Source organism: Lissotriton vulgaris, chromosome 1_1, assembly GCF_964263255.1.
Source record: "Lissotriton vulgaris chromosome 1_1, aLisVul1.2, whole genome shotgun sequence".
In the NCBI taxonomy this organism is placed as follows: domain Eukaryota; kingdom Metazoa; phylum Chordata; class Amphibia; order Caudata; family Salamandridae; genus Lissotriton; species Lissotriton vulgaris.
In genome coordinates this window covers 2,104,792,111-2,104,816,879 of record NC_141685.1, presented here as the reverse complement: position 1 = coordinate 2,104,816,879, position 24,769 = coordinate 2,104,792,111, and positions in this window count along the sequence as shown.

Below are 24,769 nucleotides of genomic sequence, written 5' to 3'. Positions count from 1 at the left end.
GGCACCCCACGCCGTCTTTCGGCGCAGCATTGTAGGATGGCCACACCAGTGCGGCAACTTGCTGGACACCACCTCGGTGCCATCCGGATCTCGGCGCGTTGTGCTGCCTTCGGCCTACTGTAGCAGCAAGTGCGGGCGCAACTCAGCTGGACAGCGAGTGAAACGCTAAGGGGCGCCCCACTGCCGATGAGGTGCCTCCACCTGGGTAGGCGGGAGAGGCCCGTTCGCGCCGCCTCCCCCCGCCCCCGGGCACCCCACGCCGTCTTTCGGCGCAGCATTGTAGGATGGCCAGACCAGTGCGGCAACTTGCTGGACACCACCTGGGTGCCGTCCGGATCTCGGCGTGTTGTGCTGCCTTCGGCCTATTCGCACATCGGTCCACTACTGACGCCGCCTCACAGGCCAACGGATTTTGTAGGCTTTTTATAGCCCAAAGCCGCATAACAGGTCATGTGACTTGTTTCTAAAACTTTTCATTGGTTCATTTTACTTTTGGTTTCCTAATGATGGAAGGCTTGATCATATGACCTAAAAATAACACTTTTCATTGGATTGAAAAAAAAATGTTCCCAAATGATGAAAGCCCCACCTTTTTTTTCTCACTCGGCAGTCCAAAAAGGTTCCGTTAGATGACAACAGAGGGGACAGGCAACAAGAACAATCAGTCAAAAGAGGGGAGGGCAAGTTCTTCCCTACCGGGTCACGTTGGGGCTCCACCGGAAGTCATCGAATTGGTAGTCTACAGTGTTTCTGGATGTTTCAGACTGAAGCTGGCATCAGCATGAGAGCACCACCATCTCGTGGATCCGTCGTGGCCATTCCGCAAGCAATCATGGCAGCCGCTCCCCACCGGAAGCCTGCGGGAGTCGGGGGCCCCGATGACTTTTGTAGAATCTTCAAGGCTGAGGGGACGCTTTCGGGAATGGGGCCCAAGCCCTAGCAGGCAAATGTCCGAGTTCAAATGTGTCCCAGGGCCATTTTAGTGGACCAGGCCCAAATCCGAAGAGCCGGCCGCCATTTTAAGAGTCCTGTGGCAGCCACCTATCGCTGCACCGCAAGAGTGGGCGCAATTCAACTGGATGGTGGGCGACACGCTGTAGCCGCAAGAGCGGGCGCAACTCAGCTGAATGGCAGATGAGGCACAGTGCCGCAAGAGCGGGCGCAATTCAGCTGAATGGCGACTGAAACGCTAAGGGGCGCCCCACTGCTGCAGAGGAGCCTCCACCTGGGGAGGCAGGGGAGGCCCGTTCGCGCCGCCTCCCCCCCCCCCAGGGCGCCCCACGCCGTTTTTCGGCGCAGCATTGTAGGATGGCCAGACCAGTGCGGCAACTTTCTGGACACCACCTGGGTGCCGTTCGGATCTCGGCGCGTTGTGCTGCCTTTGGCCTATTCGCACAACGGACCGCTACTGTCGCCACCTCACAGGCCGACGGATTTTGCCGACTAAAAGACAGACCAAAGCAGCCCATTGTTGCTTTGAGATGGATGTTGCAGCAGGCTGCCATGTAAATAGTTGTTTAAAATGTTTTTTTTAACGTGTTTACTTTGTTGGAGCGTTGTATATATTTATAAGTTATTAAAGTGTTATAATCCTACTACTTTGTTGGAGTGCTATATATTTTTAATGTGACACATAATTGTGAAGACTTTGATGTACAAAAAGGCATCCCTGGAATCTTCTGCTTCAGGCTCGGTCCCACACACCCTTACAGTGAGAATCCCCTCCCCAATCACAATACAGGATCGTTATCAGATAGTAGGAACGCGTGTGGTGCGACGGATCTCATGGGGTGGGGGCCTTGATCTACTGTAACTCCTTTGAAGAGGGGTGATTCTTTACAGTTGGGGCCATAAACTACATCCGCAGGGCTAGGTGATAGCCTGGGACCGGCCTGGACAATCGGACACAGAGGAAGAGGAGTGTCAGAGGGTGCGGTAGTGAATAGGGTGAAAGGGAGGTGTCGGGCGGGCACAGGGTGTGATTCTCAGGGAAGAGCAGCGCAGATGGGGGGAGGTTTATGGCCCATGCATGAGAGAGAGAGCGGGGGTGACCAGTGCGTGGGGGAGATGCTTGCGAGGATGGGGAGCCATGCTGAGGATCGGCGGCGTGCAGAGAGTGGGTCTGGTCAAGGCATCTAAAATGGCTGCCGTGCACGACAAAAGTGTGGCATTGGAAAAAAGGCAAGATGGCGCAGACAATGTTTATCAATACGGATTAATTTATAACAATTATTTTTAACAATATATTTACTCGCAGTGACAAAATGGCGGTCAACACTTCCTGATTTCCTTAGAATCGAACGTTAACAGACGTCACGCGGCAAAAAAAAAAAGATCCGCTCATGCGCAGCCGCTGGAAGACATGTATCAACATACATGAGCATCCTCAGCCACCCTCAGAAAACATAGGGGGTCAGGATACGTCTCCAGTACCCCCTTATACCCATTTCCCACATTGTTTTTCCTCCATCTTGTAATTTAATTAAAACGAAACACAAAATGGCGAATTCCCTTTTCGCTACCGGTTCGCGAACCGGGAAGCGCTTCTACCGCGAAAAATCTAATTTTTTTTATTTGCCCCAAGGGACCCTTTAATAACCCCAAGATCATTCCTAGGGGGTCAAGAGGGGTCTACCTTGCCCCCTTTCATTAAATTCCCCCTTCGTTTTTCTCCTCCTCTTGTCTCTCGATCCTACCGAGAGACAAGATGGCGGCCGTTCCGGACTGTTTAGAATGTTGACAGACACCGGAGATCCAATCAGCTTCGCTTCGCAAAGTTCCGTTACGCGAAAAGTACGCGAACCGGAGCGCTACCCGAGACGCTGTCACAGATATATCTGTTTTTTAAAACGTTAATTTCTCAAAATCCACTGGAGCACATATATTGAGACCTAGCATAGGCACATCGGGCTAACAGTCCCTACAAGTTTGCCAAGTTTCGTGCAAATCCATTCAGCCGTTCGAGCTAAAAGTGAGGCCAACCGCCCTATGGAAAAATGAATGGGAAAAACGCGTTTTGGGACCCCCCTTTTTTCTCGGCCCCCCCTTGACAAAACCCCCCCAAATTTTCAGGGCCTGCTCAGAAACAAAATGTGCCATTTTCCTGAAATTTCAGCCGATTCCGTCCACAAACGCCAAAGTTATTAGAAGTTATCAAAAGTCCCATAGAGAAAAAATCCTAACTATATATACCTACTGGCGACCGCCAGTAGGTAATATATATATATATATATATATATATATATATATATATATATATATATATATATATATATATATATATATATATATATATATATATATATATATATATATATATATATATATATATATATATATATATATATATATATATATGTTACCTTCTGGCAGTCACCAGTAGGTAGTTATAGTTAGGACCTATTTTCCACAGGAAATCTGAAACATTCTATTTGCAATAACTTTGGTGTCGGTTGACGAATCTTCGTGAAATTTTCAAAACCCGTGGAGCGCTCTGGTCAGCTCCTATTCTGAAAGTTTGGGGGTGATTTCTCAAGCGGGGGCCCAGAAAAAGGCGGGTCCCAAAACGTGTTTTACCCATGGAATTTCCCATAGGAACCTTTAGTCGCAGCTACAGCCTGAACTGCTGAACGGATTTACACAACATTTGGCAAAGAGGTAGTCCTTGGTTCAGACTGTGCCTTTTTGTTAAATGGTGTACATCTGTTCAGTAGTTTTTTAGATATTAAAGGAAAAAAATATATATTTATCTGGGCGGAGCCTAACCATACATCTCATCGTGAGATCTGATTGTCTGTCAGCACTTCATCCAAGAAGTGTTGGCAGCCATCTTGGGATCAATATACATGATAGCACCTCATTTTTAAAAAGCATTGCAGTTAATAGAAGGTTTTAAGACTTTAGTTACATTATGCATCATTTGTTGATGGTACCATACTCATTTTAGGAATTGTGGTGTGTTCTAAGGTGATTTTACCGTGTGAAAAAGCCTTCTGCTGAGATATCATGAATCATGTTTGAGAGAAAACATCTCATGCTTTTCCCACAGAGGTTTGGAAGGTGAATCTTTAAGTTAAACTGAGAGCATATTTTCTGTAAATTCATATTATCTTTCTCAGTCATGTGAGAATGAAGTCTGACATTCTCAGTAAAACATGTACATCCAAAAAGGGCAGAGACTGTGAGTTGATTCCTTTGTGTTCTACTGTAGCTTCCCAGAGTGTTCTAAAGAACAACTAGAGTGCTAAAAGCCTTACTTATGACAAAAGTATAGCACACCTGAAGCCATCTTGATTGGAATAAAGTGGTAACTCATAAAACATTTAATTTAAAAAGGAACAAATTGAGGGGCTTCATGATATGATTAGTGCTGCACAAAGAAAAATTAGGGCACATTTTGAGTGACTTCTCAAATCCTCTTCTATTTCATTGAAAAAAATTCTGACATGCAGACTGAAACATGTACTTTCAATACCAGCAGCAGACTTCCCTGGTCAGCAGTAGCTTTACTACAGTGATCTAATGAGCAACTAGAGTGCTAAAATTCAAAATGTATGGCAAATGTGTGACACATCTGAATGCCTTCTTGATGGAACCAAAGTAAAAAAACTGAAAGTATTTCCTACTGAGGAGACTGTAGTACATGAGGAAATTAGGAAACTTCATAACAAATAGGTCTCCAAATGGCCACCAGAGACAAAAGAGCCCAAATGTAGCACAAATATCACCCATATGTAGCCCAAGTATAGCTCAATGACAGAATTTCCCAGAGTGTTCTCAAGAACAACTAGAGCGCTAACAGTCTTACTTATGTGAAAAGTATGGAACACCTGAAGCCATCTTGATTGTTTAAAACATCTAAATTGCAAAGGAACAAAATGAGGGGCATCGTTTTGAAATAGAAATTATGATTAGTGCTGCAGAGAAAAAAATTAGGGCACATCTTGACTTCTCAAATCTTCTTCTATTTCATTAAATAATTCTAACATGCTGTCAGGGTATGACTTGCGTGCCTACCTGAAATGAGGTAATATAGGCCTGACTACATCTCCCAGAAGGCCATCCTTCTGGGAGGAACTGGAAGTGTTTATATGTCATGTGACACCATGGGAGCGTTTTACGTGATTCTTGTTTCTTTGCTGTTCCGTGGATGTGGACGCCCTGTTCCTGCGGAGCAACTCAACCTTCAGAACTGCGATCTCGGACGAGACGCATGATCCTTCTGGCAACGGCTGCAGGTGGTTCCTTTTGTGCGCGTTCCGCTCGAGTGAGCGGGAACACCTACTCCAGTTTACTCTTGTTTCTCGGCGGGGCTGGGAGACGTGAGGATTGCCCCCTCCCTTGTCCCGACTAGATAGTTTTTTCGATTACCTCTCAGCGGAGCGGTTATCCTGCATCTCCTCTGGTTCCATCGGCAAGTTCAGGAAGACGCCTGGGTTGCCCCCTCCTTGGGCCTGTCTAAGAATATCCTCTAGGGCACTTTGAACAGCGCTCGTCGGAGAGGGTGATTTACCTTGATTGGCCGTCCTTCTCCCTACTGGGAAGATTGTGAGGTCGCTTCTACAGAGCGGGATTCACCAGTGGATACTTTTACCGGAACCTTCCACGAGTGCTCAGACTCGGAGAGTTGCTGGGTTAATGAAGTTCTGGTAAGATCAGAATCATCAAGAATGGATGATCTGATTCATGACTTGTGTCTTTAACTCCTATTTTTTCTTATCTAAATCCTGGTTATTCTAACTTTATGCTGAATCAACGGTATACCCCTGGATTATGATTTCTCCACCTTTTTCCTGGACCGGATGGGCCAAGGTCTTGCTTTATGTTGGGGAGCATCTGATGTTCAAGCATTTGAATGATTCGGATGATTAGCACCTTATTTCCTAGTGCTGGAGGCTGTCTTATTTTGAATTCTAGGGTGGATGACTGATGGTGCGTATGTGAAGTGTGAAATCTATTTACATAGGGACAATTGTTACCACACGATAGATAACGGTGTGTTTTCTTTAAAGATGGGTCCTATCCCGTGGTGAGAGAAGTATCTTGTTGTAGGAAGAGAAGAAGGGTTCATCTCCTGACATAGTATTTGGGTATGGAAATACACCTAGCGAGAAATACATGAGAGTAGTTAGATATTTTCAGTTTGTTAATGTGTTGTTTCTTTTGTTGCAGGTATCCCTCTTCCACCGCTGTTCCCACCCTAACCCTATCCCTCGCTTGATTACTAGTGTACTCTGTGATTATATGATATTAGTCAGAGTGCGGAGAAATCAGGAGGTGGACCCCTTTGAGCATCATCCTGACCGTGAGGAGTCCGATCCTCGTGACACATGCAGACTGAAACATGCACTTTGAATACCAGCAGCAGACTTCCCTGGTGAGCAGTAGCTTTACTACAGTGATCTAATGAGCAACTAGAGTGCTAACATTCAGATTTTATTGCAAATGTGTGACCCATCTGAATGCCTTCTTGACGGAACCAAAGTAAAAAACTGAAAGTATTTCCTACTGAGGAGACTGTAGTAAATGAGGAAATTAGGAAACTTCATAACAAATAAATCTCCCAAGATGGCCACCAGAGACAAAAGAGCCCTAATGTAGCACAAACATCACCCAGATGTAGCCCACATGTAGCCCAATGACAGAAGTGTGCAAAACACTTTATTTGTTGTGTTTTTGCAGTTTTATATAGTGCAGACCTGTCAGAGATTGGAGTGCTTTACATGAGCATTGGTTACATCACACAAGAACAAATTCATTTTGGCTGTAAACATGGGGAGATTATGTGATTTGACCAAAATCAGAGAATGTCGAGCTGAAGCAGAAACTCCAACCTGGTACCCCAGTTTCAAAGTTTGCATCTCTGAAAGTAACACCACATCCTCTCCCCCAAGTGCAACATTTAATCAAGTGGTCAACTGGATAAAAAACAAAGATAACAAATAATTAAAAAGTGTTTTGTCGCTATTTGAAAACTCATTTTAGTTTTTTAGAGCACTAACCATAATTTTGATGCAAATAAGACCCTCTCATATATGTAATTTCTGAAGGAAATGCTCTAGGTATTACAGTTTTGATTACATCAAGATGACATCAGGCATTCCACACTTTTGTAATAAATATAGAATGTTAGCAAAGTAGTTGTTCATTAGGATACTGTTGTGCGGCAGAGGTCAGGGGCACGGACTCTGAAAATTGAAGGCAGGTAGCAGGGTGCAGAGGCAACAATTTGACCACACTGGGCAGGCAGGAAGGGCAGTGGCAGCACAACAGACTGTGGAGGGCAGTAGAAAGGGGGCCAGGGGCAACAAACCAACAATACGGGACTGGCAAGAGAGGCTGTGGCAATATAACAAACATTGTGGGCAGAAGGAAGAGGCAGTGGTAGTACAACCATACTTCCAACTGACCCTATTCAGCCAGGAAACATCCAATGTTTTTAAGCCCAAATGGGCTTTATTTTATCTGTCTCCTGTCTACAATCTCCTCTTTTTCAATGTAAGTCAAAGGGGAAAATCAATACCCCAGTTTTTTTTCAAAATCTCCCTCTTACCAAGTTCAAAATGTTAGCAAGTATGCTACATTGGATCATGGAAGTGGGGTAGGGACATGGACTTGGATAACAGAGGACAGGAGGGACATGGAGCGGTGTACCAAACTGACCCTACAGGGCAGGGATCATGGTTTGCAGCAGCACAATACACTACACAGGGCATGCAGGACAGGAGTGCAGCACAACAATCCATAGAAAGCAATAGGGAGGGGACAGGACCATACGCATGGACAACAGAGAACAGAGGGGAAAGAGGCAATGGTAGATAGCTGACCATAGTGGACAGACAGGAGAGAAAGCTGCAGCATAAAGGACCATAAAGGGCAGGAGGGACGGTTCAGGGGCATTAGAATGGACTAGACAAGCCAGGAGTGAGGGAAGAGGGGTCTGCACATGGGAACAGAGGGCTGGGGGCAAGGGGACAGCGCAAGAGTAGCAAGATGGCCATGGAGGTCAGGCAGGATGGGCACTAGAAGCAAGACACACCATGGAGAGCAACAGTGAGACTATAATGGCATACAGACAGACCATGGAGGGAAGGTGGGAGGGGGTCATGGATAGCTAGCTGACCACACAGGGAAGGTGGGGGGGCTGTGGCATCTCAGAAGACCATGCATGGCAAGCGGGAGGGTTAGTGGCAGTATAATGGCTATGATGGGCAAGAAGGAGGGTGTAGGGGCATGCACAAAGGACCATGGAGGATAGAAGGGAGGGTCAGGACCTGTGCACAGACAAGAGAGTTCAGAGGAAGAGGCTTCACAACAGACTACACGGGGCAGTCAGGAGGAGCAGTTGCAGCACAACAGACCAGGGAGGGCAGAAGGGTGTGGCAGTAAAATGGACCATAGAGGACAGGAGGAAGGGGATAGGGGCATGGGATGTGGACAGACAGGGTGGAGGTGGCAAGGGCAGGTTACAGTCATCTGACAATGCAAGGCAGGTGGGAGGGGGGGAGGCAGATCAACAGAACACTCAGAGTAGAAAGGAGTGGCAGGTCCATGGCACATGGTGGGCAAAAAGGATGGAGCAGGGGCATGCACACAGACATCGGAGGGCAGGAGGAAGGAGAATTAGGGCAGCAAGCTAAGCACAGAGGCTAAGCAGAAGGTCAATGATGGGGCATAGAATTGGGCAATGGAGGGCAGGAAGAGTGGACTGGTACATCATGCTAAATGGAGGGCAGTGGCAGTATATCAGCCCATGCATGGCAGGAGGGTAGAGGCTAGCCCATGGATTTAGACAACAGAGGATAGGGAAGAGGTGGATGGGGCAGGAAGCTAACTGTTCAGAGAAGGCGTGAAGGCCAGTGGCAGAACAACGGCCACACAGGGCTGTAATAAGGGAGCAGGGACATGGACTTGGACAATGGATGACTGGGAGGAGGGAAGGCAGGAGCAGCGATCTTGGGTGGGGGCAGCATAATGCAGGTCCTGCTTCCAACCCCCCACCATCCATTGTGAAATGCATCTTACTTAACGTTTAAAAAAAACTAGCAATTTTCTGAAAAACACAAAGATTACAGGGACGGTATACTTAGACTCAGATTTCACTCATACACAACCAGTGAAATTCAGCAGTTATAGTTAACTGAGCTAACTATAATTTACGCTCCCGCAACGTACTGCTAATGACCTCAAACATTACATCATTCATGACATGGTCAGTTACATCCCTCATGACATCACTCATGACATCTCAAATGAGCTGTGATTGGGATGGAACTATAATCGTTAGAATTTTATTTAGGGATAGTGTGTGTATATTAACATCCCTTATTTTTCTTTTCTTTTGTGTAAGAACCATTATAATACGCAACGTGCCCAGATTAATATGGCCGATAGCCTTTCACTTTAAAGTAATGTGTAGTCCATTGTTTATGTTGATGTTTGCAATCCTAAGTATGTTTATTATGAGTAAGTCACGTTGACGAACATACAGGTATGGTGGTCACGGGGCAAGATATGCTGAAATTACATTGTGCAAAAACAACAGTTGTTGGACAGAATGCAGAACAATGTCATACATTGTCCCCAGAACAGAGATCTGGGCCTAAATCCATCGTTTTTTTGCTCACCATGCCATTTCAGTTTGAACCCAGGCATTTGCAAATCAGTCTTGACCCTGTGCCCCATGGGAACAGTCCAACCCAAACTGCCAAGCCAGGTCCTCCCTGGACTGGAAAGAAACATCCTAGGACAGGTTTCGGGCTTTCAGCCCTCGTCAGCCAGGATAGCTTGATTCCAGTGGCATGGAGAGCATGGGACTCACGTCTGAGCATACCCGTCCCACTCAGGGTGACAAATGCAAAAACAACAGTTGATGGACAGAATGCAGAAAAATGTCATACATTCACCCCAGTACAGAGAGCTGGGCCTAAATCCATTGTTTTGTGCTCACCATGCCATTCTAGTTTGAACCTAGCCATATGCAAATCAGTCTTGACCCTGTGCCCCATGGGAACAGTCCAGTCCGAACTACCAAGCCAGGTCCTCCCTGGACTGAAAACAAGCATCATAGGATCAGTTTCGGGCTTTCAGCACTCATCAGCCAGGACAGCTTGATTCCAGTAGCATGGAGAGCAAGTGACTCACATCTGAGCATACTCATCCCAATCGGGGTGACAAATGCAAAAACAACAGTTGATGGACAGAATACAGACCAATGTCATACATTTACCCCAATACAGGGATCTGGGCCTAAATCCATCGTTTTTTTGCTCACCATGCCATTCCAATTTGAACTCAGCCGTTTGCAAATCAGTTCTGAACCAGGATAGCTTGATTCCAGTGGCACAGTGAGCCCAGGACCCACGTCTGGGCATACCTGGTGCACTTAGGATAAGAAAGTAAAAGACACACACATGGCAGGTGTTCCTGAGGACACTCCAGATGTACTTGCCACAGCAGGTGAGGGGTTAAAAGCAGCTTGTCTCATTTCCTCCCAAGCAAGATTGAGAGGATGTGTAGTGCGGAGATGCTTGTACATAGAAGCAGTATTTTTTTTCACTGCCTAGTTACAGGACTGGGTCACAAATTTTGCACGTTACCTTTCTCGCATTTACTTTCTTCTCTACAGGTGGAAAAGAGAAGAATTTCCACACAACAGATGCCGGCCTCTGTGGATGTGGTGCCTCCTTCAACAATTCTTCTTCAGAAGATACTTCCTCCTGCTGCTGTCCAGATGCCGTTTTGTTTGATATTTTTTTTAAAACACCAAAAAAACAAGCAAAAGGGGTTCTTGTAGAAAAAGAGATGTCTCTCTAAAGATGCTCCAACAAGAATGATTAAAATGTGTGGGGTCCTTCAATAGTTACAGTGGGAAATGTTATGAACCAGTGAAATCTTTTTTTTTGAGGTGACATGGGGTCCGCGCACTCTGCGCTCACGAAGCACGCACCCGACTCGACTTCCCGAAAATATATTTAAAAATAATATACGTTTATTATAAGTACAAATATATTATTTTTATGAATATCTTAGATAATCTCTTGCCCTAATATGTATATTAAAGACACATATACATCATTTTAGAACATAAATAAAATTCACAGGAGTCGCGCTCTCAGCGCGCCCCAGCACATATGTGATGCCACGCGGGACCCGCCACCGTGCAAGCATCACGCACCGTAATGCGCATGTGTCATGAATGCGCAGGAGCAGGAGTCGAGGACTGGTCGCATACCAATTGCGCACATCATGTAATATTAAATGTATATGATGTAACTGAAAAATACGCAGCCATCACACACCATACGCGGATCCTAAACGACTTTTCTAAAATGGCGGCTGGAATACGCACACCCACCGTGATGTGTATGCTTTGGGTACACGACTCAGAAAAAAATTCGGATTTTGAAAAAAAATTACATAATATAAATATATTAAAAGAAAAAAGAAAACAAAACATTTAAACAATAATATTTCAGTTTGATTTTTTGTTTTTTTTTTGCAATTTTCAGAAAAATATATAATGTTATTTAATGAATAACATATTTATAAATAAACACTTAAAAATTAGCATTTCAAAAACCTTTGAGATTCTCTGAAAAAAACATAGGTTTCAGAGAAGTTATAGTTAGAAATTAGCATTTAAAAAACCTTAGAAATTTACTGAAAAAACCAAAGGTTTCAGGGGTGTTATAGTTAGCTGGACATTTCACTCGTACAAAACCATGGAAAATCCTCTGTTATAGTTAGTTCTGATGACATCATCCACGGGACAATCTGATACACCTTATCGTACACTAGTATAATCTTTTCATCACTCACTGTAAAATACAGAGTACCATATTGAAAACCATTGACACACCAATACCAGTTACTACATACCCACTCACTGATTCCTAAGTCTACACATGCAACTACCCATTCAACAACAGAATCACTTATACATGCAGTCACTAATTATTAGAACACTATCAAATGCACTTATACACATATATAGACATTGACACCGCAGTCATCTTAGTCGGTTATGCAGTCATCCTACTCACTCATGAAAAATATTAATCACACAAACATTTTCTCACTTACACAATTATACACACAAAACCTAATTTATTCATAGTTAATATGTTAAAAAATCACCATTACAATTATACAATCATTCGTTTAGTTACTCTCACAATCACTAATTTTTACATATACTTATTTATACACACATACAATGCCTTTTATTTTTTTACTTTGTTGAAGATGTACAACTAAAACATATATTCGCTCATCAACACACAAATAAATACACTCAGTCACCCAAACAACTGTTTCCACATGCACTCTTGAATTTATACACCTAGTCAATCAACCATTCACACATCTATGCATAGTTACACACAGCCCATCCAACCACACTCAAACTCTGTGTCCCATACAAATACTCACCCAACTAATCAATAACTAATATACACACTCATGTAGTTAGTGACCAGCTGATGCAGCATGTTATGCAACAACAGAGATAGTGATGCACACATTCACATAGTTTAGTTACTAATCCATGTATTAAGTGAGACACTTTTAATTACTCACTTAAACAGACAGTCAGACAGCTACTAAATCCAACATCCAGACCGTTATATATCCATTCAATCTTCAATACAGATTAGTGTATATATATATAATACATGTTTAAATTTCACACTAAACCACATTCACTGGATGATGTCATCAGTAATGTCATCAGTGATGTCACTGACCATGTCATCAAAGATGTAATGTGTGACACCATTAGCAGTGCATTGCGGGCACGCGAGTTATAGTTAGTAGAACTAACTATAACGGAGGAATTTCTATGGTTTTGTATGAGTGAAATGTCCAGCTAACTATAACACCACTGAAAACCTATGTTTTTTTCTGTGAATTTCTAAGGTTTATTAAAAGCTCATTTCAAACTATAACGTCTCTGAAACCTATGGTTTTTTCAGTGAATATATATATGCATATATATTTGTAATTTTATGTGCACCTCTTCCGCTATCAGAAATAAAACAAACTGTGAAACTGGGAGTCTACAAGTGATCATAGAGACAAAGAACATCTTGCTCCTGGATTCCTCAGTAAAATTGATGGGCAAGATTCTATTGAGTAGTCTAGAGGAGCAGGTACAGGATAATTCTGTTCTATACCCAGCACAGTTTGGCTTTGTTAGGGAAATATACCCACACTTAACCTGGGTCCCTTTATCTTTGTTTTGTGGTTCTAAGTAGCGCTTTTGATTTAGTGGACCATTCTATTTTATGGTGAACGTTGCTCTCCCTCGCTGCTCTAACAGCAATGTTAGCTTTCTTGCATGCCTGAATATGAATTTATCTAGTAAAGTCCGTTATGGATCTCAGATTAGAATGCTCACCCACTTTTAAAGTCGAGAGAGGCAAGCGACAGGGCTGTCTTTTGGCTCCATTTTAATTTTATCCTTTTGCCAATAAGGTAGATAATTTTCAGCAGGCCATACAAGCTGATGCCCCTTGCATTGCGGGCATCCTACACCAGTGTTATTATATGCTGATTCACTGTTTTATTATCCAAGACCCCGGTTAGCCTACAGAAATGGATGAGTGCCTTTGGGGAGTTTATGGTTTTAAATAATATGGTGATTAATATATCAAAAACCTTTACAATGATTTGTGGGAGCAAACCTAAAAAATGTAGTGTTTTTTTATTGACAATAGGCTGATTGATACAGTAAACTATTTTTTTTATTTGTGAGTTTTATTCACGAGTAACCGCTGTTGGGCTCAACACGTTCTTAATGCTAATTCCAAATTGGCCAGAAATACAAATGGAGTTTTTAGGTGTTCATCAAAGCTGGGTAGCCGGCCGATTAAAGAAATAATGAAGATTTATAAGGCGAGAGGAGTGGTTACTGCTACCTACAGGCCAGTTTATGGGGTTATACCAGCAGTAAGCAATTGCAACTTGAGGAAAAACGTTTTATAAAATGCTTACTCTGCTTACCCGCCTCTGTTTCTAATTTTATTGCACACCAAGAACTTGCTTTCTAATATTTAGATGGAGCTGCTTTTAGTTAGACGTCTGCTCCTTTGGTTTTCTATCTGGTCAAAAGAGGAGACCATTTTTACAAAATTATTTATTTTGGACTGACTTAAATTGTATAATGCCTCATGTATTCATTGGTTAATGTTCATAAATTCTTCCTTAAGCACCTTATTCACCTTGTCAATGTGGGTTGAACCTTCTATTGATTAATCAAAAGGAGACTAGCTCATGTATTATGGATTTAACAAAAGTAAAGGACTCAAGTATGTTTCGTCAGGGGTAGGAACACCTGGTAAGTGTGCTCATGAAGCCCTCACCCACCAACCTAGTTGGTGGCATGCTTCATTATCGGGCCCACCCAGTGACACCTAGCGTGTCCCGGGTGTGCTTCGACGCCTGACTACAGCGGAGCAGGTATGTCGCTGAGTGTGCAGTGAAGAGTGTTAAGAAAGTGATTTTAAAACGGCTTGGCGGTGGTCCCAGTACCCAAAGGTAAATTAAACTTTAATACCTGGGCCTCCGTCAGCGGTTAAAAATAAGGCTGTTGGATGTTAGAGGCGAGTTACGACCTCCCACATCCAGTGGTGGGTCAACATGTTTCAGCCAGTGCCTTATGAATATGCTGGCTTTCTTCAGGACCTATATTTAAAAATGTGAATGTGATTAAACTAGTGGGTGTGTAATTCAGACTATGTGTATACACGCCCTAAAGGGTTTTTCTATGTGTGAGAGGGGGATTCCCTTCATGAAAGCAGTTTTGGCTTCAAGGTTGAGAAGTGGCAAGGGGTTGACCAGCTTTTCTGGGCAGAGCCTGCTCTGGACCTGTAGTGCCTCCTTCGCATACCGGTTCCTACCCCCTGACGAAACATACTTGAGTCCTTTACTTTTGTTAAATCCGTAATACATGAGCTAGTCTCCTTTTGATTAATCATATATAAACCCCAGGGATAAGGACTAGCTTTCTGGTCCTCTCTCTCTCTCTTGATACGCAATCAATTGAACCTTCTATTGTCATGTCACTCACCATGAAACTGATTAAAGTTACTTTTCCCAGGCACAGTGCAGAACATCGAATGAGTTCTGAGATGATGAAATCGAAAGTTGGCTTGTATATGTCCCTTTCCTTGTTGGAGGGTTACCAACACTATGGGTGACATTCTCAAGGACGTGCGATAACTACCACAAAGGTACCTTAAAGCAACTCTTCACATCGCAGTCTATCGCGGGAAAATAACTCTGTGTTAACGTGGTATTCCCATGCCGGGGGCACCCTGCCTTAGACCCATGATAATGCGAGATAAGACCGCGTTAAAAGCAATGCAATGACACAAAAACGCAAAACATGAACGCAAAAAAGCTCCGATGAGGCCAATCGCAATACAAAAATTAGCGAAAACCAGCAATAGGCCTGCAATTCCCACACGTCATGCAGGAAAATGCATCATAAAAGCAGAGTACAAACACGTTGAGATTACAATGTACGAGCACAACCCCCAAATCCGTAACGTAGAATGAATGACCATTGTCACGCATCACATAGGCATCTCCTCACAGTCACAATGTACAATTACATGCAGTCTGCATGTGTACTGCGCCAATGCTGACACATGCATGGAACACACTGCAAAACCGCATCCCCCGGTCACATTGCAGAGGGACAAGCAACCCCTCCTGCACACAGACGTGTTATGACCACGATCAATCAATTATGACAGCGTGGACGAATGTAGGGGCAGTGACTCCCGCTTACGTACATGTTGCCCATGTTGTGAGACCTGATTCAAAAGGGGCATTCCTGCATCATGGTGGTACATAAATGACCCCACAAGGAGCCCTGTTGTAACCTGTAGGTCACAAATGGCAGCCAAAATGGAATGATCTCGGACACATGTGAAACGCCAAAGAGTGGGATATCCCACTAACTGTGACACACAGAAGTGGCAGGTCGAATACGTGACACCATAAGCAGCCTCTCTGCACAGATGTGAAACACCCACCATCCATGAAAAAATCACAAAATCATTAGCAACACATGTCACACCCACACTTGTTTGAGTGATATGCCTGTACAGATGAGTAACATGCATTTAGGGAAAGCTATTTTCGAATGCATGTATTTGCACATGCTGTGCCTGTAGTCATTTAGTACTGTCCCATGATTGCCAAGGACTGTCACAATGTTCATCTGAAGAAATTCGCAATGATGGTGTCCCTGCGGGCTATTCCTGCAGCGGCTGCAGTGGGGTGTGGTTCACCAGTCTCATCTTCATCATCGCCGTCCGGTGCTTCTGGTACTGGTATCCATGGTGCCTTGCTGCGTATACATATGTTGTGCAACACACAATATGCAATGATCATTGTGCACACAATTCTTGGTCTGTACAGGAGCCTTCTACCTGTGACGTCCAGGCACTTGAAACAAGACTTCAGCACACCAAATGTGAGTTACATGATGCCCCTGGTGCGTTTGTGGGCCGCATTGTACTGCCTCTGGGCCAGTGTGTTCGGGGCTCAGAGGGGTGTCATCATCCAAGCGCAGAGTGCATATCCTTGGTCACCTGTCACAGTGCAAAGAGACATGTTGGTTCTGCATGATGTGTTGGCAGGCTCACTGGTTCGTTGGTGTGTGATCTATGTGACTTTGTGATTCCTGTATGAAATGTACTGCTTGTTGCAAATGAGCGACATCAATGTGTATTACATAGCATCACTGATGCTCCTCCCTTCCCGAAGCCTATTCACTAGTGTGCTTAGCGCGGTTGCATCACTTGCGCCCCTACGGCACACAATTGCCATGTCTGTCTGCGCATGTCCACAGCCTGACAACGACACAGTGATGTTGCGTGCTGAAGGTGGGCGGCCACGTGTGTGTAGGCCTATGGTAATGACAGGGCGGATAAAGATGTAAAGTTCATGCCTGGCTGAACTTTGACTCATGCTGCGGATATAGCAACACAAACAACAGTTGGAATGTATGAGCCCGGACCCCGGGCGGGCTTGCGCACCCTCATGTACCCCTCAGCTGAGGCCGCACTCCGTCGGCATGCTACATAGCAACATTGCACATTGCGTGACGGGTTTTTCGCAGACACTACATCAGAGATACATGCATCAGTCACCTCTTTGTCAACGCCTAAACTCAACCACGCCCAGAGCCACGTGTCGAATGGCCACACCCCTACGCCATACTGCAGCATACCGGTCCACTCCCTTACACTCACAGGGGGGTCCAACACAACCACATGTCTCAGGTCTACCCCACTGCCTGAGGTGACAAGGTTGCGCCCGCTGTACACAGCACAATGTAATGTTGTATGGCCAGGGGCCCTCATGCATACATAATGACCACACGGACACACTGAGATAATTTGTAGAACTGGCTACGGGCACGTGCGCTCAGCACCTTTTATTGCCAGGGTCACACGTCAAGTGAAGCCTGTGCTGGATTGGTGTTGGGTAGCGCTTGCCACCCCTTAGGGGTTGGTTGCTGCTGGTAACAAGTACAACAGTGATCAGACAATCAGAAGTCCTAAGTACAAACAGCAAGGGTCCATGACTTGAGCTGCACAGAGTTAGTGGTCCCGGATGAACTGCAGCAGGCACAGGCACACCCTCAAGGGATGGTGACTTGCAGTGCACTGATATAGGGCCATGAGAACTGAGCGAGTCCTCGTTGATGTCCAAGGCGAATGTCTTGGAGTGTTATGGAGGACAGTGGAAGGTGTCCATCCAGGGCTTGATGCAGAGGGCAGAAGCAAGCAGAAACAGGCATTATGGAGGAGTTGCATGCTACAGTCTCCTTTTTCCCACCATGTCAGTATCAGCTACATGAGGAAGACAAGCCCCAGGCCATGGACTCAGACGCCAACAAAGTTCAACGGGAGAGTGTCCATGACTCCCGTGGCACAGTCAGTGGCACCAGAGCTGGAAGGGGCTGCAGTCTGCGATGAGGCCTGTAGAATGATATAAACTCTGCAATGAACAAATCAAGACTTAGTTCAAATTGTAGGTCCTACTCGACCACAGTGTGTGCCGGAGGAGCGGTCAGCAGTGGCCCACAGCCACGTATCATTGGCTTGCAATGCAGAGTCAGTGGCACCAGTGCAGTTGTAGGTAGTGTTCAATCACCTCAGTAACTGGGATCCTTTGTCCTCCGAACTGAACTGCTTCTTCCTCTTACTCCTCTCCTTGCGTGTAGTGATATAAACTTTGCAATGCACAAATCAAGACTCAGTTCCAGATATGTGTCCTACTCGACCGCAGTGTGTGCCAGAGGCAGTGGTAGCTCGCGGCAACCACTGTGCAGCCAGCTCCTCATGGATCTCTGACACACGGCGTTGAAATGGCATGTGGAGAAGATTCCTGGTTGATGGAGGAGGAGGCACCAGAGCTGGGCGGGTGTGCACCCTGCGATGATGCCGTGTCCTGCCTGTGACGGACTGCATAGGATTTGTCTGAGGCCTGCTGGACCGGTGTGTAGGCCTATGGCAGAAGTCTGCAAGGGCCCATAGACACGTGTGCTGAGGATGCTATGCACTGAGTTGTTGGCACCACATCGAAGGGAGTTTAGGGATTTTAACGATGCTATAAAGATTGACTCTGCCATTGTGTAATCAAGACTCTGTTCCAAATGTGCGACCTACTTGTCCTCTGTGTATGCCGGAGGAGTGCATCAACGAGAAGGGAGTATTTTGGGCCTTGCTCGTGGAGTCCGCAATGGTCTGAGGAGTCTGCCAAGGTCTCAGGCCTCTGGTTGGAGCTAGCACATGCCTGTAGTGGGCACTCTAGGAGACATGCCACTGTTGGCAGGTGGGCAGGGAGGGCTGGATGCGCAGGGGCAGATGAGACTTGTTCGGGGGCCAGCGACCCGAGCAGCAGCTGGCACATAGGATTGCAGGCATCGGCCTCGTGGCGGGGTGGAAGCCGCTGCACTGGAAGACAGATTGGCCATTCTGGAAGAGAACCACGCCCAGGGCTACTTGCTTTTTATTCACACCCCTACGCTAGCCTGGAGTATGCCAGCCAAGTCCCCACTGCACACGCTTACAGGGGAGAAGTAACAAGCTACATTTCCGGGATCTTCCCCACTGGCTGGGATAACATTGTTGCGTCCACTGTCCACAATACTTCACACAACAGCATCATATGTTGACATGGATATATCTGTGGTCTGCATACTGCAGTCACATCCACGCCACACTTGGTAATGTGTAGATTCTCATTCATGGGTCACTTGCCTCCCACATGCCTGGTTGCCACCTACCTCCACATTCCGCTGGTGTGTGGCTGATGTGCCATGACGTTGATGGCTCATGTACATTGCTAGCCCAGGTTGCCACAGAAAGTTGTGCTGTTCTTGTCTGGTGGGTGGGCATGTTGTTTGACACGTTGTGTGTGAGTTTGTAACGTGTGCATTCCTAGAGTTGTGAGTTGCATGAATGTGGAGTTGAAGTTTGTGGTGTATTCATTTGGTACTTACCAGCGAGCACTGCATTCCCTTAGGTGCCATCCTGGAAACGCCAGTTGAGGATGGACTGTCGGAAGATGTATGAATCATGCACACTGCCTGGGTAGTTGGCGATGACATTGATGGTCCACTATTGCCTGTACATTGATGGAATGCATCAATCAAGCAATCAATCAATCAATCAGAACATTTGTAAAGCACACTACTCACCCATGAGGGTCTCATGGTGCTGGGGGGGGGGGGGGCTGCTACTGCTCAAATACCCAGGTCTGAGTAGCCTCCTGAAGGTTAGTAGGTCTTGGGTCTGCTGTAGGAGGATGGGGAGGGTGTTCCAGGTTTTGGCAGCGAGGTAGGAGAACGATCTGCCACCGGTGGTCGCTCTTCGGATGCGGGGGGACGTTGGCAAGGGCGAGGTCAGCGGAGCGGAGCTGGTGGTTCAGGGTATAGAAGGTTGTTGAGGTATGCCGGTCCGGTGTTGTAGAGTGCCTTGTGAGCGTGGTTGAGCAGCCTGAAGGTGATTCTCTTGTTGACGGGAAGCCAGTGCAGGACCCTCAGGTGGGGTGTGATGTGGCTGTGGCAAGGGATTTTGGGGATCAGGCGTGCAGATATGTTCTGTATGGTTGAAGTTGTTTCAGAAGTTTGGCCGAGGCTCCTGCATAGAGGGCGTTTCCTTAGTCCAGCCTGCTGCTGACGAGGGCCTGGGTAACTGGTCTTCTTGTTCTGGAGGGAATCCACCTGTAGATCTTCCAGGGCATGCAGAGGGTGTTGAAGCAGGAGGATGAGACCTTGTTGACTTGCTTGGTCATGGAGAGTGATGAGTCGAGGATGAATCCCAGGTTACGTGTGTGGTCGGTGGGTGTTGGTGCAGCTCCCAGAGCATTCCGCCACCAGGAGTTGTCCCAGTCTGAGGGAGTGGAGCCGAGGATGAGGATCTCCGTCTTGTCTGAGATCAGTTTAAGGCAGCTATTCTCTATCTACTCGGCGACGGCCATCATCCCTTCGTGGAGGTTGGTTTTGGCGGTAAGCGGGTCCTTGGTGAGGGAGAGGATCAGCTGGGTGTCATCAGCATAAGAGATGATGTTGAGGTCGTGCAGTCGGGCGACATGTGCGAGCGGTGCCATGTAGATGTTGAACAATGTCAGGCTGAGGGATGATCCTTGGGGTACGCTGCAGATGAACTCGGAGGCTGCAGAACGGAAAGGGAAGACACTCTGGGTTCTGTCAGAAAGGAAGGAGGTGATCCATTCCAGAGCCTTGTCTCGGATCCCTGCATTGTGGAGGCGTGTGCATAGGGTGCTGTGGCAGACAGTGTCGAATGCGGATGATAGGTCCAGGAGGATGAGGGCCGCGGTTTTGCTGTTGCCCACCATGTGCTTTCTGTTGCGGTAATTGTGTGCAGTGTCAGCAAGGTGCACAAGTAGTACATGTGTGCAGTCAATTGCCCCCAACATATGCGGAAATCTGGCTATGGCGTAGATTCCTTGCTTGGTCTCCAGCTGTTCCTGCGCAGTGTGGGGGAAGTATAGGTACTGGGGTACCAAGCTGATGCTGGCATACAGGACAAGTTTGAGGAACTTGGATAGGGCTGGCTGTAAGACTTCTACGACTCTGGTGGTTGTTGGTTGGAATGTCCCAGAGGCCAACACGTGCAGCACAGCAAGCATCTTTGTCTGCGGAGAGAAGTTGGTTCTCAACTGTGTTGGTACCATCAGCCTGTGGACAATGATGTTCAGTATGCAGAGGATGGTTGTCCTTTTGAGCCTGTACTGGTGTTAAGTCTGTGAGACTGGAGCGTTTCCTGAAGGTCCGCTGTCTTTGTCTGCGCTGCCTCTGTGGTGGTCTTGGGGGAGGGGAACCCGGGGGGGGGGAGGTGGCGGTCCTGAGGGTGGTGGCGGTGGGTGTTGTGGCCTTGTTGGGGCATGATGAGTAGCTCCATGGCATCTGTTGTTCTTCAGGTGTGGCTGTGGACTGGGCTCCCTTTTCTGGTGCTGGTTGTCATCCGGCCTTGCACCAGGTCAGAGCAGGTGTTAATTTCCTGCTGCTAACACACCTTATCACCTGTTTTGGGATCTTATAGCCGATCTGGCTGGTCATTGAGAACGTTGAGGTGTGGTATTATTGTGGCTTTTTGCTCGTGAACACCGACTCTGCATTTCATTAGCGGTAGTTTCCAGGCTCGTCAGTGGCGATGTATTTTGCGGCTGCTATCGCAGGTAAACTGGTGGTATTGGCTGTTAACACCAGCTTGTGAATGGGGCAATACATTTATCGCAACATTGGCTGCGATAAAGTGCTGATAACTCTGCGATAGTTCCTTGAGAATATGTCCCTATTTGTCTTGAGTTACTAATAATCAACACCAATGTGTGCTGACAAGGTTTCGGTTTGGTATCATGCACCACATCGCAGCCATTCCTACAATGAAATTTTGTCCGACCAAGTCAATCCCTTGCTCATGTGATGGTGTGAGTAAGCAGAGTACAATGCACTTTAAGTTGTTCTGTGGTTTATACCCAGATTATAGGCGCTATCATCTTAAATCTATTTTTGCTGCACAGAATATAAGGACCTACAAAGTGGCTTTGCATTTTTTGTTATTTTTAATTGACTATCTGGTGTGTTTCACTGTTGCTCTTTTTATCTTGATGGCAATCAATTTGAGGAAAAGTATTGTGTTTTGGATTTGAATGGCTTTGGGAATCAGTACATTATGTGTCAATGCTGAATTATTAATCATACGCGCTATCAAGAATCATGCACTTTAGCTTTACTCTGTCATAGGGAAATACGTTTATGATTTTTTCTTTTATTAGCAATGTTTTATTATTGATGTTTTATGTACTTTCATGGCTGTTTTGAACTTGCAGAATAAAATTTTGAACTGACTGACCAATTTACATGCACTGCTGTCTCTGACAGTGTTACACTTGTGTTGCAGCTGGGAAGGGATGACAGAGAAGAGGCCATTGGTGTACAAGGCCCCACATGTGATGTTGACCTGGGTGAAGATGTAGCAGGTGGCAGGAGGGAGTCAGAAAAAATAAAAGTCTTACAATGCTGCTTATGCCAAAGTAGGATGATGTGAAACAGGGAGTTGCGAAGTGACAGGATGAACCAGATCCCTACCAAGAATGGGCAGGATTCAGAAATGGTTGGAGTGTGAGGTTTATGGCTATAGTAAGGTGGCAAACGTGGGTAGGTACATGTCTCCAATTCCAGTACTACTAGCATGTGGGGTGGAGCGTGACCCATAGCCCTGAAATACAGGCAGCCATGTATGTAAATTGGATTTGTACATGCAAATTGTTGGTGTTGGAGTCACATATTAGAGGCAATGTATAAACTGGGTTCCATCATTGTGTGACAGGAATTGGAGTCCCTGTGCCTAAATGAATATTGCCAGTGGATACATGTACACGTACAAGTGAGCGGGCCTAAGTAAAAGAAATTCAAATACACATCAGATAACCAACCCTGGCAATGAGGGAATGGGGGATCATCAGTGCTAGCAATCAACCTAGTCTGCCGGTGCCCTCAGAGTTGGTACACAGTGCCCACTGTCCACAAATATAGAGCCAACTGTGTGTGTAATTAAATCACATGAGTATACACAAATTGGAAACCCATGGTGAGTACATACCATCACACATACCTGCAGCTTAGCAAGGTTGTCAGCTGTGTAGACATCATCTCCCCGCATGCCATCGCGTCCACCAACTACAGCCTACTGGGAGTCCTCAACTTCCACCTCGACAACTACCTGGACCCCAGCACCACATCCCTTGTGGACAACCTCCACAACATTGGACTCTGCCAGATCGTGACTGGACCCATACACACAGCAGGACACACCCTCGACCCCTTCTTCACAACAGGAAACTCCCTCACCTTAAGCCACACCATCGAACTCCCATGGACTGACCATCGATGCGTCCACTTCACCGTCAGAACAGACATACCATCCACAGACACCAGCACCTGCTCCCATGGAGAAATTGGATCAGTATCACAGATGAACAGCTAACCTCATCACTCAGCAACTTCACCCCAACCATCGCGGAAAACAACGACACCAACACCACAGCCTGAACCCTGCACAGATGTATCTCTGACAGCGCCAACACCATAGCCCCCCTCAATAAAAACAACAACACCCATGCCAAGAAGGATAGATGGTTCACCATGAACTTTGAGAGTCCAGACGCACTTGCCACCGCCTCAAAAAGGCCCGGAGGAACACCAAATCCACAGAACCCCACAACAACTTCAGAGCCGCCTCCAACGCCCACCACCAAATCATCAGAAAAACTAAGAAAAAAGCGATTGAAGACAGAATCTCCACTCATGCACACAACAGCAAAGAACTCTTCAACATCATCAAGGAGTTCGCCCAACCCACCAGCGAGTCCACCGACATCCCTCCCTCACAAGATCTCTGCGAAAAACTCAGCACTTTTTTCACCACAAAATCAAGAGCATCTACGACAACTTTGAGGAAGACAACCAACACACTGAACCCTCACCAACCACCCTGGTACCCTGAAACCAGCGATCGACTACTGGACAGCCCTCACCACCGAAGACACACTGAAGACGATGAAGTCATTCCACTCAGGGGCCCCAGAGACCCCTGCCCCACCACATTTTCAACAGAGCGGCCCACACCATCGCACCTAAGCTCTGCCACATCATCAACTGCTTCCTGGCAACCGCCTCGTTCCCTGATAACTGGAAACACGCTGAGATCAACCCCATCCTGAAGAAACCCTCAGCGGACCCCACTGACCTCAGAAACTACAGACCCATCTCCCTGCTCCTGTTCCCAACAAAAGTCATCGAAAAAGCCTTCAACAGTCAACTCGTCACATTCATCGAAGAGCACAACATCCTCGACTCCTCCCAATCCGGCTTCAGAAAAAAACACAGTACGGAAACCGCCCTCCTTGCCAAAACAGATGACATCCGTACCTTACTGAACAAAGGAGAAACAACAACCCTCATCCTCCCCGACCTCTCAGCGGTGTTCGACACACTCTCTCACTGCCCCCTAATACCAGCCAGATATCTCATGTGTACATCTAACAATCATCACATTAACACATCTCTATTGTATTGCTGAGGTAGAAACCAAACCTCCTGAATAACTGCCTGTCCTGGATTAAGAATCTGCTGAGGATGACAGCCTGCATGCCCTGGATTAAGACACCCTCACCTCAAGCAAATCCTACACTCCTTTGATTTGCCCTCTCTGGCCTC